Consider the following 15325-nt stretch of genomic DNA (forward strand, 5'->3'; position numbering starts at 1 on the left):
TGATGGGATGGTAGATCTTTCAGTTTAGCAGTTCAGCATCTGAAAACCCTTTCCCAATTTCATTCATTCATTCAATAGGCACTTTTGGGACTTGTACTACATGCTAGCATCTTGCTCAGGATTTGAGAAACAAAGATAAATCTTTATTCTTCATAATACAGAAACCATCATAACTCTCTTTTGTTTAGTTTTCTCTATCCTGCAAGACTGAATTCTTTTTTTTTTTTTTTTTTTTGAAATGGCATCTCAGTCTGTTGCTTAGGTTGGAGTGCAGTGGCGTGATCTTGGCTCCCTGCTGCAACCTCCGCCTCCTGGGTTCAAGCAATTCTTCTGTCTCAGCCTCCTGAATAGCTGGGATTAGAGGCACGTTCCACCGCGCCCTGCTAATTTTTGTGTTTTTAGTAGAGACGGGGGTTTCACCATGTTGGTCAGGCTGGTCTCAAACTCCTGACCTCGTGATCCGCCCACCTCGGCCTCCCAAAGTCCCAAGCACTGGGATTACAGACATGAGCCACAGCACTTGGCCTAAGACTGAATTCTTTAAAGGCAGGGACAGTGTGTTGTTCATTGTTATGTCCTTATACTTAGCACAATTCTAGGCACAGTAAATATTCCATGTGTACTCAAAATAATTAGGATCTCACAGTCTAATTCATGGAGAGAGAATTAAAAAATTACACCACTGTGTTCAGTGCACTAAGTACCCAAAGGAGTCCATAAACATAGAAGGGGAAATGATTAACTCATGGAAAGGGAAATGTTTTGATTGAGTCAAAGGTGGGGTTTTAAAGATATTGGAATCTGTGATCACCTACACTGTGAAGGCAAATAAACAGTCCAAGGGCAGTCTTATTTTTTTCTGGAAAGTAAAAGAGCTTGGAGAGACAACTCCAGCACTGGGTTAAGTACTTTCAAGCCAGAGTGTTTGGCCTGCTGCTTATAAATTATGCGACCCTTGGCAAGGAAGTTTTTCAAACTTCCTTGTACTTCATTTTCCTCACTTATAAAATAGAGATAATAGTAGTACTACCTTTATAGGGTTGTTGTAAGGATTAAACTAGAATAGTACATGTGAAGCCTTTACATAGTAAGTGCTGGATACATATAGTAAATGCTCAATATAAGTGAGTAGTTGGCTGGGCGCAGTGACTCACACCTGTAATCCCCCAGCACTTTGGGAGGCCCAGGTGGGCAGATGGCTTGAGCCCAGGAGTTCGAGACCAGCCTGGGCAACATGGTGAAACCCTGTCTCTACAAAAAATACAAAAATTTTCAGGATGTGGTGGTGTGCCCCTGTAGTCCCAGCTACTTGGGAGGCTGAGGTAGGAGGACTGCTTGGGCCCAGTAGGTTGTACCACTGCACTCCTGCCTGGGTGAGATTCTGTCTCTAAATAAATAAGAGTGAGTAGTTATTATTCTTGGACTTGAATAGAAAGGAGGAATTGTGTTCCAAAGAGGACACAGAAGCCCAGAAACATAGGTGTCAGGGCTGAGTGTTCAGAACAAGGACCCCCAGTGGATGTTAGCCACAGGCCTTTCATTACTTCGGAACAGTGGTTATTAACTTCAGGTCAAGGACTTTAACCTTGGGAGACATATATGCATAGATCCCATTTGCACATTTAGTATTCTTATTTCAATGGAAGCCCTGAAGCTCACCCATGGAATTCAGAGGTTTATGAATCCCAACGAGGGTATGCCTCATGAGTACCAAAATGCATGCTGATCAGCACTGAAGCAATTGGAGAAAGTCCTAAAATAGAAGATGTGGGAAATTCTTAGCATCCTTAGGAGAATGTGCCCACAGACATGATCTAATTATATTTGACTGTAAACATGGCAACATGTAAATTATTTTGAAATGGAAGAATATTAAGATGGGAGCAGAGGTGTATGGGAGACAACCTCTTGGAGCAGAAGAGTGGTAAGGGAAGATCAGACAAGAGTTAGCAATGGGAACGTTCTTTTGGATGAAGGTGACTCAGCAAAGGCATTAGATATATAGAGAAGGAAACGTTGATTATGCATCTCCTATGCAGGCTCAATGCTAGATGTTCAAGGTTAAATCTTTACTGTTCTCTGTGAGGCTATTACTGGAGAACAAGTTTTAAATTTAAACAAGTATGAAATTATGGAAGTTAAGTGACTTCTCCAAAGTGATTTGTAGGTGAGAAAGTGAGGACTAAGACCATATTTTTCTACCATGAAATGCTCTGAAATAACATGTGTGCAAAGGACAGTAAGCCCATTTGTTGGGCTGTAGAAAAGTGTCCATAGTAGAGAAAAAAGATGAGCTGCTGAAAGACAGAGGGGCTGGTAGGTGAGTTGCCTTGATGACCAGCTAAGAAATTTGGAGTTTGATCCTTAAGAAAAGGAATTGAAAATAATGTCTCTAGTGCTGAAATAAAATGTGGAATTCAGGATTTGAGACTTGCAGCTTGTCCTTTGAATTATACAGCGGCTGAAAATCATATTTCTTTTTTTCCCATCTGGACTTCTCACTTGGTGGTTTTCCCAACGGGAGGGCATCTGTGAACCTTTTAATGGGAGACGTTGTCAAGCTGGGTTAGGGCTGTGCTCACAGGGCCGGCTTCGGAGGCAGGTAAAATCTGACTCCCTTTTGCTTTTTAGCTACAGACACAGCCATTGCTGCCACCACCAGCTGAGTGACTCGGAATCTAGGGGTTGCCAGTAATTGTGGGTTTAAGTCACAGAGGAAAAAGATAAGAGGAGAGCCAGGCTGGTTTTTCCACAATTAAATGTTGCCTCTCAGGCTTCTCTGTTGGCAGGAATCCAAGAGGTCAGGCACCACCAGCCATATTATTTTTGTCCCTGGCTGCCTGCTCTCATTTGTACCCCTCCTCATTCATGGGAACGAAGAAAAGGTGGGTTGGAAATAAAAAGGCTTGTTCTAGCCTACTTTTTCCTTTACGAAACTTGTCAGAAACAAAGCTTTCCTGTGAAACAGACGGGATCTCTTCTAGTAGCTGGCTTTTCCTGCAAGCGCCGTCTCTTCTTCTCTTTCTGCTGGCAGCACAAACGTATTTTTGGGGTTAGGGGTGTTACCATTGTTGAAATCTACTTTTCTCCTTGTACAGTTATGCTGATATGTGGTGGTGTTTCTCAAGCATTGCCCTGTAGTCTGGTTCTGTGGTATTTTTGTATTTAATTGTTTAACTCTTCCATTAGTCAAACTCAAGTTGTGATCCCTTGTCACTCAAACTCCATTATAAGTGCCCCGAGGACAGGAATGGTTTTATAGTTCTTTGTTTTGGCCTCAGTGCCTTAACTATAGAAGGCAGCAAATGGCTGGAGGTGTTTTAGATTTCTACATTCATGAAATATTAGAACTAGAAAGGATCTTAGTAAGCCTATGATCCAGCTGTATTATTTTATGAAATAATACATTATGTAAAGTGACTTACTGAAATCATATGGCTAAATAGTGGCCTTTTTAGAGCAAGAAGCGGGTCTCCTAACTTTCCTAACCCATGACTGAGAGACATAATGGGAAAGTACTTGAGCTGCCAAGTCAGGCAAACCTGGGTTCTTATTTTGCCTCCCTCTCACATTGGTAGCATGACCATGGGCCTCAGTTTCCTCACTTTGAAATTGCCTGTGATGGTTTCTATCTGGCTGGCATCTGCATGGGTGAAAATGTCTACGCATAGTAGGCAGTAAAAAATGTGAGCTTTTAGGAAACATTGTTTTATTTCTTTTAAAAATACTTCATTTATAAGAAAACACATTTCTGAGATCTTTTCAGCATCAGAAAATGGTGCCCGATTGCTCTTGGTGAGAAGAACTTTGGAGGGTGAACAGGCCAGCAGGGCTCTTTGATGGAGATTCAGCCTAGAATGGGCTAGAAATAGAAATTAGCCCTGCTCACGGGACATAAGGTTCATGGATGTAATGCCTTTCCTTCTCCCAGTTGTCCCTCTATATAAGGGAGTTTGGGTTGATTTACTCAGCAGTTAGTAACGGAGCCCCTATCTCACTCACACTCAGAAGAGGATGTGGAGTAGCAGAGGAGGTTGCCAGGCCAACAGGCCCAACTTGATTCCTGCATGATAGGAACATCAATGGTCATAAACCGTTTGATGAGATAGGACAAGCCCAGGGCTGAGGACGGAGACGGCATTCAGGGGCAGGTGTGTGGAGTGATGCATGTAGAGACCAATGCAACAGTGCTAGCGTGACCCGAAAGGAAAGAGCGATGATTTTAAGAGAAAAGCTGAGGGTGAAGGCTGGAGAGGAAGAGCAGAAAGGGAGTCCAGCTTAGCACTCTTGTGTTGTGGGTGGCTTTTATTGAGGGAGGAGCAGCAGAGATCTTTGGCGGCTCCACCAAAGGTCATGGTTTTCCATTATACTTCCTTCTCTCTCACACACATATGCTTCATCCACCTTCTTTATAGTATTTTGAATCTGTCTATTATCTGGAACCCCGGGTGGCAGTAGAATATTGTCCCATTGTCTCCTGGAGCCCAACTTGGGGAATGTCCTGGCTGATTGATCAAGGGAAGGACCTTATCTTCAAATAGAACCCCAAAGCCGAGTGCAATAATTCCCCACATAAGCCGTATGAAACAAATACACCGTGTGAATAACACTGGCCTGACTCCAGCAATAACACAGCTGTTGAAACAGCTTAGTCACCAGGGCAATGGAGGTATGCGGTGAGGGAATGTTGGGGTGCCGTGATCTGACATTTAGCTGGCTGGCAGCAGCGCTGAGCGCCAACACACGGAGCTGTGGGAGAGCTGCAGAGAGAATCTGCTACCCGTCCACAGGCATTATTCCCTTGTTTCTTTTGAAGCCCAACCATAATCCCCTCCCTAGGCAAGGCAGACTGAGGAGGAAAACGGAAAACATTTTAGGACTGAGGGGAGGGAAAGAAATGGTTTGCTTCTTTTAGACACCTGGTTTCTGCCCCTTAATGATGCATGTTTATTTCCTGGATAACTTTTTTTTAAATGCCCCAGGCTAGGCAGAGTATAATTTAGATATGGTGAAGGGGAAAAAAAACTCATTTATTTATCTTGCCTAGAAAAACGTCGTGACTCTTCTTAGCTTACTTGTGTCCAGGGGATGTACGAAGAAGTCAGCAGGGAAAGTCCTGGCCCTGCTGCTTGATATTGCCTGAATCTCTGTAGCGGTTCATCTGCCAGAGCTCTTGTCTGAAGGACTCTGGGTAGATCTGGGCAAAATACTTAGCTGGTTTCGTCAGGACTTGGGGAGGAGTAATAAACTGCCATGGAGCGACCCCATCCCTCTTCCAGCTCTTTGAAGAACTGACCTGTGTGTTTTCTCTTTATCCTGGACTCCCTCTGCACTGTTTGTTTTGGAAGTTGTTAAGTTAAATTAGCCATCCCATTCCTTTCCTGGTTACTGTATGAGAATGCAGCTGTCAGTCTGTGAACCCTGCCATCATCTATTTTTAGACACAGTGTGAATGAAGCTCTCTTCTCTAATTGCATTCAGAGAGAGAGAGAGAGAGAGAGAGAGAGAGAGAGACACGCAGGTAGATTTTCACAACGATCAAATCAGCTATTCTAAATGCTGTGTGTACTGACAGTGTCCTGGAGAGAAAGCAAAGAAACCCACTGTGTGTTTTCCTCCCTTGGCTGTCAGGTTTGTTTTCTCTCCACATTGATGTTGATTATGGTCAAATAGGAAAGTGCTGTTGCCACATTTGCTTTCCAGTGTTTTAACACTTGCCGGCTTGGATGGTTCTGAGTTCTCTAGCTTTGTTAGCAAAAGATTGGTTCATCATTGGGTTCAGATTCCTCGGTAAACAAATTCCTTAGAAAATATCCTTCCAGCAGTATTTTCGACAAGGTTAAATCGTCGTAAGCACACTGAGAACTGTGTTAGCAGCGGGCCTCAGTTTCCTTAGGACGTCTCTCTGTCCACCTGCCCCCGCATCCCAGTCTGTCTGCCATACAGCTGCCAGAATCTCCGTCTTTGCTTTAACATCGTCTCATCAAAATGCTGCAGCACTCAGGCCAAGCTTCTTCCCTTTGTCATCAGACGCTTCCTGTTCCCTAGCCTTCCCTTTTCCTTGCACTCCCTCTCACATTCCCTGCCATATTGAATTAGTTGCTTTCCCTGGCTGCACCCTGCTATTTTGTGCTTCTGTGACTTTTCATACATGGGGCTTCCTCTGCCTGTAATGCCTTCTCCTATCTCGCTGCCTAGTGAACTCCTATTCTGTAATTCATTGGTAAACATCACCTCTTCTCAATAGGGTGAGCCAGGAGATGGTGTCTTCCGTGCTACATTTCTTGACCTTCTACTCAGAACTCTTGATCTTTTGTGCTGACTGTATACTTCATATATACTTCTAATGCAGTACAAACTACATGGAATTATATTTATTTATGTATATACCTGCCTTCCCCACTTTACTGTAAACAATTTGAGGGCAATGGCTTTGCCTTATATGCCTTTTTATTCCTACTCTTTTTTTAATAGAAGAAGTTTAATTGTTTCACTCTTTATAGACATATACAAACGTACATTTTTATGTTGATATACATGTATATAGTTCCAAATCCTATTTCTATATAAGATTTGCATTTATTTATATATAGGATTTGGAACTTCTCTGAATATTTTTTTTTTTAATTATACTTTAAGCTCTGGGATACATGTGCAGAACTTGCAGGTTTGTTGCATAGATATACATGTGCCGTGGTGGTTTGCTGTACCCATCAACCTGTCATCTACATTAGGCATTTCTCCTAATACTATTCCTCCCTAGCCCTCCACCCCTCAACAAGCCCTAGTGTGTGATGTTCCCCTCCCTGTGTCCATGTGTTCTCATTGTTCAGCTCCCATTTATGAGTGAGAACATGCAGTGTTTGGTTTTCTGTTCTTGTGTTAGTTTGCTGAGAATGATGGTTTCCAGCTTCATCCATGTCCCTGCAAAGGACATGAACTCATCCTTTTTTGTGGCTGCATAGTATTCCATGGTGTATATGTGCCACATTTTCTTTATCCAGTCTATCATTGATGGGCATTTGAGTTGGTTCCAATTCTTTGCTATTGTGAATAGTGCCACAATAAACATATGTGTGCATGTGTCTTTATAGTAGAATGATTTATAATCCTATGGGTATATGCCCAGTAATGGGATTGCTGGTTCAAATGGTATTTCTGGTTCTAGATCCTTGAGGAATTGTCACACTATCTTCACAATGGTTGAACTAATTTACACTTCCACCAACAGTGTAAAACCATTCCTATTTCTCCACATCCTCTCCAGCATCTGTTGTCTCCTGACTTTTCAATGATTGCCATTCTAACTGGTGTGAGATGGTATCTCGTTGTGGTTTTGATTTGCATTTCTCTGATGACCAGTGATGATAAGCTTTTTTTCACATGCTTCTTGGCCGCATTAGAGTCTTCTTTTGAGAAGTGTCTGTTCATATCCTTCACCCACTTTTTGATAGGGTTGTTTGTTTTTTTCTTGTAAATTTAAATTCCTTGTAGAGTCTGGATATTAGCCCTTTGTCAGACGGATAGACTGCAAAAATTTTCTCCCATTCTGTAGGTTGCCTGTTTACTCTGATGATAGTTTCTTTTGCTGTGCAGAAACTGTTTAGTTTAATTAGATCCCATTTGTCAATTTTGGCTTTTGTTGCCATTGCTTTTGGTGTTTTAGTCATGAAGTCTTTGCCCATGCCTATATCCTGAATGGTATTGCCTAGGTTGTCTTCTAGGGTTTTTATGGTTTTAGACTTTACAGCCAGTCTTGTGTGAGGAAACCAGTAGGTGCTCAGAAATATTTGGTGGAAGCAAAAATAGAGTTGGATGATCCATCTAGCACCAGGGATTTCAGAGGTATTTGTGCAGGGGTCTGTGGGGAGCAGGAGTAAAAAGGCAGGTGATGGGGAAAGAAAGTGTGAATGTCACCAAAATAGAGCAAACCACTTGTTTGTTGGTAGAGTGACAGGAAATTTAGGTTTGTAAGAGTTATTTGGAGAAAGAAGGGTGACAATCATTAATTTGGTAAATATTTAATGAATATCTATTGTGCAAAGACATGAGTGCTAAAACTGTGAACAAGACTGAGGCAGTCCCTGGCTTTTAAGAACCCAGCCTAAGTAGGAGATGGGTAGGGAGAGAGATGGGGATAAGTAGTCAGGAGAAGCACCGTGGGGAGTAAGTGTCATGTTGCTGGGTGAACAGGGTGCTGTGGGGAGCAAGAGGAGGGGTGCTATATTGAGTGTGGGTGAGTAAAAGAAGGCAAGGGTAAATCTGGGGGGAATTCCAGAAGATAAGTAGGAGTCTGGCACAAGTGGGGATGCAAAGCACTGTCTGCGGCCCAGATAAAGAAGCCTTTTGTAATTCACCCTCTCAAAGGGGACATCTCTTTAAAATTTGGTGTGATTTTGGGGACCCAGAGTACAGCAGGTGTAGATAACCTTGAGTAACAGCCTTGAAATAGCAGCCAGCGGCCAGGCACGTGGTTCACACCTGTAATCCCAACACTTTGGGAGGCTGAGGCGGGTGGATCACCTGAGGTTGGGAGTTCAAGACCAGCCTGACCAACATGGAGAAACCCCGTCTCTACTAAAAATACAAAAAATTTAGAAAGGCATGGTGGCCCATGCTTGTAATCCCAGCTACTCAGGAGGCTGAGGCAGGAGAATCACTTGAACCCAGGAGGCAGAGGCTGCAGTGAGCGGAGATCGCGCCATTGCCCTCCAGCCTGGGCAACAAGAGCGAAACTCCGTCTCAATAAATAAATAAATAAATAAATAAATAAATAAAATAGCCAGCACTGACTGAGTGCTTACTATATGCCAGGCCCGTGCTGAGTGCTTAGCACACATGATCTCATTTACTCCTCACAGTCATAGGAGAAGGGCATTACGATGACCATTATCCTCATCTTACAGATAGAGACATTTAGTGACTCCCAACATTGCACAGGCACCAAATAGCTAAGGTGGGCTGTGATCCCAGGCTGTCTGTCTCCAAAGCTGAGCTCTTACTCATCTTCCAAGGCTGGAGGGAAGAGGGGCTGTATAGGAAGTGGCCAACCTAGGTAGAAGGGGTAGTGAACATTCATAGAACTAGAACCTAGGCTGGTATATAACATCTTTTTTTTTTTTTTTTTTTTTTTTTTTTTGAGAGGGAGTCTCGCGCTGTCGCCCGGGCTGGAGTGTAGTGGCCGGATCTCAGCTCACTGCAAGCTCCGCCTCCCGGGTTTACGCCATTCTCCTGCCTCAGCCTCCCGAGTAGCTGGGACTACAGGCGCCCGCCACCTCGCCCGGCTAGTTTTTTTTTTTTTTTTTTTTTTTGTATTTTTTAGTAGAGATGGGGTTTCACTGCATTAGCCAGGATGGTCTCGATCTCCTGACCTCGTGATCCGCCCGTCTCGGCCTCCCAAAGTGCTGGGATTACAGGCTTGAGCCACCGCGCCCAGCCGGTATATAACATCTTAACCAATGATGCCATTTAAGGAGTTTTGACATCATACTGAAGACAATATAAAGGCATTGAAAGTGTTTTAGAAATCATTTCTCTAGCAAGAAGTGTGAAAAATAGGAACAGGGCAGGTGTTTTAGTCATGGAGGCTGGAGATAATGGCCTGAACAAGCAGAGTATCAGTGAGGAGAGAGAGGAGGCTAAATCTGAAAGACATCTAGTAGAGTTGACCACATTTGGTGGTCTGGATTTCTAACCCATGAAAGAGGAGGAGAGACTGGTAAAAAGTGACCATGCAAATTCAAATCTCAAGAGGGAAATCAGGACGGGAGAGCGTGACGTGCATCCCAGGATCAGATGAAATCCTCAGGGTGAATGTGTTGAGTTAGATGAGGAAAGAGCTACTCTCCGACCTGGTGAACAACAATAGATAATGGTTTTTTTCTATATTCTGTGGTACTTCAGATTCATTTATTAAAAAAAAAAATGGATGTCTCCACTTACTTTTTCAGTGATATAGCCTTTAAGCACTAGTAGCCTTGGCTGCAATCATGGTAAGTGGATGTTTTCTAACTGCATGTCACTTTGAAGAGAACCTAATGTGAGCACCGTTCTCCCTTGTCCTCATCATGTTCCATAGACAGATATGTGACTTCAACCAGAGGATAATGCATCGGAATACAGCAAGGAACCGGTTTTGCAATGCTTAGAAATACGTTTTCTTACGTGTGGAAGATAATTCTCTGCAATTCAAATGCTTGGTTTGATGATGAAACACAAGAGAAGCAATGTGATCTAAACTGTTAGGCTGGTTTGCAAAATAATTGTACTCATTCATTTTTATAACCACTCACACCCAGGCCTGTAGGGCATCTTAAGAAAACAGCTAGGGCCAAATTTATAATTAGCTGAGTCCATTTTTGCCAGACCTAACCATGTATAGGACAGGGTTGGTTTTGTTATTTCCTTAATTGAAAGCGTCAAGAAAAATTCAAGCCAGGTCAGAGAGTTTTTTATTGGGGAAGGAATGCTGGCATAAATAACCCCAGATTATATGTCTGCCAGAGGCTGGGAGGAGATTCATCTCTGTGGCCTCTTTCTGAGGTTACCCAAACAAACTCTGGTGACTGGCAGCTCCCCTATGTAATGTGGGAATGCACACGAGCTTTGAAACCTCTTTAATTTTTTTTCCCAAGGCAAAGGCCCAGGAAAGTCAAAGTGTCTCTAGGAAACTTAAAAGCTTTTGACAACCATAAAATCATTCTTGATTTCCTCTAATATATCTTGTCCTCTCCTTTTTCCCCTTTTATTCCAGTTAATAGGTCAACAATATAACCCAGTCACCCTGGGACAAGATGGAGAGGGAACTGGTATTGGCCAGCAGCCTTAGGGAGTAGTTCCCACTGTTTCCATACTGCAAAGGTGAAATCTGAGACTTATTTAAGGTTGTTCAGGTGGGAAGTCATAAAAGGAGAATTCAAAATCATATGCATTTGGTGCCCAATTTATACACTTTGTACTATCCTGGCTGGTAAATACCTGTTTCAGATGTAGAAGGTGTAGAGCATAGGTGAGAAGCATTCTGATGTCTTCCTCAATTAAGGTTCTAGTGGCCTTTCATTGCTTCTCCTTCTCCCCACATTCCCACCCCAGGGACCATTCTTACATTAAGCAGCTGCCCTAGATTTCTTGGGGATACTAGACCTCTTTCCTAGCAATTTCCAGCGCCTCCCACCATTTCTGGCTTATAGAAGGGACTTGCTTTCCTCTCTGACTTTCCACTTCCCTGCAGGAAAACTGATTGGTTTTGCTTTTCTCAAGCAGGGCAGGGCAGTATCACTGGTATAGAGAGACTTTGTAAGGATACAATTAGTTGATGCTTCCCAATATGGAAAGGCATGATCTTTCTGTCTATAGCCACACTTTGCAGTCTAGGTCTGCTCCTATGGAAGGAACCCTGGAGCACAGGGGAGACTGCCCCCATAACAGGATGGAAATAGTAAGTGTAACAAATGACAGTGCCTTTCCACGCTTCCCTTCCTCCTCTGAATGAATTCTCCACCCAGCCAAAATATGTCTCCAAAGCTATTTGAGAAATGTGAAGCTTGGCTAGCCCATAGGACCTATGGGCTTCTATACCAAGGCTGCTCATATAGTATAGGTATGGAAAACCATGGATTTCAAATCTGTAAATGCCCTATGCTGATACCTTACAACTGTACCCCCATGAAACTGGTATAACCAGTGTCCTTGTTTTATAGGGAAGGTTCTCCAGTGCCAAATGTTGCTTAGCCTTCCTGCCATTCTCCCAGGGAGTTCAAATTGGATTCTTCACCTTCATTATCTCAGGAGGGGGGAGGGGAAGTATTGCCCACGCAGTATCCCAGGAGTCATGAAACCAGTGTTTTATTAAATGCAACATCGTCATTAATGCTGAACTTTATTTCCAAGTCCATTGGAGGCAGAAGAGAAAACAATTCAGGTAACCAGCTTTGCAGTTTTACTGTGTTCCTCTGTCTAGTGCTTTCTTGTTTCTGGGTTTTGTGATCTAGGTTTGGATTAGGGATTCATAGTGGGAAGCTCCATGTTCCTGAAACCTGGTAATTATTTTGAATTAAGAAGTCCAAGAGTTTCACTTCTCTAATAAAATGTCAACAACATACCTTACCCTTCATGCTTTCTGCTCTGTCTTAAGCATTTTTCATGCAGTAACTAGTGTAATAATCATGAAATTCTAGGCATTAAGTCCTATGCTAACAGGTAAGGAACCAGGTCTGCTAAGATTGACTTGTGCTACCTCATGTGTGCTATCTGTCTGGGGGTGGGGAGTGATATCACCGTCTAGTAAAGGTCACTTGAACGGGCCATTCTCCCTGTGGTTTCTATTTTTTATGTACATCATAAAAGATGGCAGAATGCTATGAGACTACAGGCTATGAAGCTGTAGGGTCCTGAATCTGGTATTTCTAGGGTAGGGATTTCTGAGTTTTGGCATCTTCACCTCATAAACAGGAATAACACCTCTGCTTCATATTGCACAGGAAGTAAGGAGATGATAACGTGAGGAGATGGCAGAACATGCTATAATTTTAACAACCAATAACAGATGGCTTTAGAAAGCTTAGATTAGTGAATTCCAGACATTCTTATGAGCCATACTTGCAGCCTCCCAGGAACACTCCCTGTTTCTCTCCTGTAAAAAGCTGGAAAGGTGTTTAGTTTGTGTTGAGTGGCTCTTTGACCAAGTATGCTTGTTAGTTTCTTTTGAATTCTAGTGTGTTTGTTTGTTTTCACCAACAAAGGTAGTAGAGTGCAGTGGGACCCTCATGTGATCCAGACTGAAGCTCTGCTCTATACTAGCCATATATTCTTGGGCAATTTATATAACGTCTTCCTCCCAGGATGGATGTGAGGCCTGAAGAAGGCTGGTGCATGTTAGTCTCTGATGAAGGACAGCTGTTGCTCTTATTAAAGACTTAACATATTCATATTGTGTGACTGCTTTGAGGGGCTTCTTTTATCACAAGTTAGCCAGTTTTCTTTAAGCAATACAAAAAAAAAAGTAATTTTATTTTAAGGCAATTTCGATGACTTTATACAAGTTCCTTAAGATCTGAGGACATCACTTTACTCATTAATTAAAAGAAAATATTCATGTCCACTTCGTGGAATTGTTGAGAACATTAAATGAGGTAATTTAAAGCACAGAAACCACGGGAGCTTAATATGGAGTAATTGTACATTAAAATACTGTGTGCAATTTTCATTTTAAACTGCATATTTTAAAATGGTTTTTCCTTTGAGGATCCTCAACAGATTAGAATAACTGTTGAAGCTGGGACCAGGCAAGGAAGCAATCCTATCTAGCCTTGTCTCTCTGAGGCACCTGCTCTGAACCAGGCCCACCCCAAACATTTGTCTGGCTCGGGGAAACAGTATGAATGAAGACATGCCTATCATGTGTCTAAATATTTAGAAGTGATAAATCAGGCCAGCAAACTGTTAAACCAAGTATGTTGCATCCTCTGATGATGAGTTACCTGCATAATGAACCGGATGGCCAGGTTTGAATTGAGGATTCATGGATGACTTGGAATTCTGTGCCAAAATATGACTGGCCAGGAAGCGTGGGCCCCTACACCCTTTTCTCCCCACCTCTGGCTCCATCCCATAAAGAGAGGGGCCTTGCATGCTTGTACATGGACACCCTAATCTCCAAGTTCAAGCTCTGTTCCTATCTTCCAACAAATAGCAGCCTTTTCACTCCCACCCGCCCGACCATCCAAGAAAGAGTACACAAGTGATTGTCTAGTTCTTCTTGGGAAGCCAGACCTGGAAAGAGGCCACACAGACCTTGGAAGTAAGATAAGAGTTCAGAGCTGTCTAGGCAGAATGTTCTGGGGTCTGACATCTCGGAGCATGGTCTAGAAGTGAGGGAGTCTGTAGACTCTGGGTATACATATCCCCTTCACTTGGGAGTTTCTTGTCCTATAAAGAAGGGAACAGTTGACAGAGTGGGCCCAAACTTCAAAGACCCCTCTTGCCTGTGTCTAAGGCCAGTGTTGCTCTGAACCCTGCGGCTCCAAGGAGAACAACCTGTGAGTTATTTGTAACCTGTGTGTGAGCTGATAACATTTTTTACAGCTTTTCATATTTATACTCTTGTGTTTCTCCAAGCACCCTTTTCAATACAGTTGAAAGTCCCAATTCCTACTTCCAGCGTTAGAAGTATGATGTACTTTATTGCCTAAGATTTGACCCCATGGGAGCTCTGACAGATTCTTTCTGTTGACCACTGAGGCTACTAAGTGGGGAGAAGTTGTAGCCAGCTTGGTCCCTGACCAAGGGGAGATACCAACTCTGAGCATGGTTTCTGCCAACCTGGGAGTGGCACAATTTTTTCTACAGACCCTTGCTCTTCTCTACCTCCAGCCCTGGGTCTATGTATTCCCCTGGTGTCCTCAAGTCCAAAGTCTCTCCTTGGATTATGCAGAGATGGGAAGATGTGGGGGAACTGAGGTCCAGCCGTTTTGTGTGCAGACTTTGACCAGTCACCTCATTGTCAGTGCCATGCTTTGTTCTGCCTTGTGCAACCCCTGGTGCTTTCAAATTCTGAGTGGCTTCAGGTTCCTGCAGACATATTGGCTCACTTTTCTAGAATATCCCCTCTATAGGAGTGTAGGCTGTGGCTGCCAGGAAACTCTATTTCATGTATTTTTTATCTTTTTAAAACATTTTGAGGCCAGGCACAATGGCTCACGCCTATAATCCCAACACTTTGGGAAGCTGAGGCAGGTGGATCACCCGAGGTCAGGAGTTCAAGACCAGCCTGACCAACATGGAGAAACCCTGACTCTGCTAAAAATACAAAATTAGACAGGCATAGTGGTGCACGCCTGTTATCCCAGCTACTGGGGAGACTGAGTCAGGAGGATTGCTTGAACCTGGGAGGCAGAGGTTGCGATGAGCCGAGATCATGCCATTGCACTCCAGCCTGGGTAACAAGAGCAAAACTCTGTCTTTAAAAAAAAAAAAAAAATTGAAATCTCTAGTCTGCTCATGTGTCTACAGTTAGTTTTTTCCCCCTGTGATTTAATATCTTTTGCTTTTCTTTTTACTGTCTTTGTCTTTATTTTGTGGAATTTCAGGAGGAAAACACAGTGGCCAATTCACCATGTTTAACTGAGGATAAAAATAGGAATAATAGAATAGTGGGTATTGATGTTCATCGAGGGTTTCCTCTATATCAGAATGGCCTCAAATTCCTTCTTCCATAGATCATCTCTTCCTTTTCCTAGATTTCTTCTGAGAACCAGGGATCTGCCATGCTGCCATGTCAGCTTTAAGCCACTGTAGACCAGTGGATAGCAAAGCCCTGCTTTTCAGA

The 15325-nt window shown here is 43.1% G+C and overlaps 1 protein-coding gene across 4 annotated transcripts in view; it reads left to right on the plus strand.

The window, feature by feature from the left end:
* WLS (Wnt ligand secretion mediator) overlaps window positions 1–15325 on the plus strand; it is a 135956-nt gene that overhangs the window by 54394 nt on the left and 66237 nt on the right. The gene's annotated exons all lie outside the window — the stretch shown is intronic.

Source organism: Macaca mulatta, chromosome 1, assembly GCF_049350105.2.
Source record: "Macaca mulatta isolate MMU2019108-1 chromosome 1, T2T-MMU8v2.0, whole genome shotgun sequence".
Lineage (NCBI taxonomy): Eukaryota > Metazoa > Chordata > Mammalia > Primates > Cercopithecidae > Macaca > Macaca mulatta.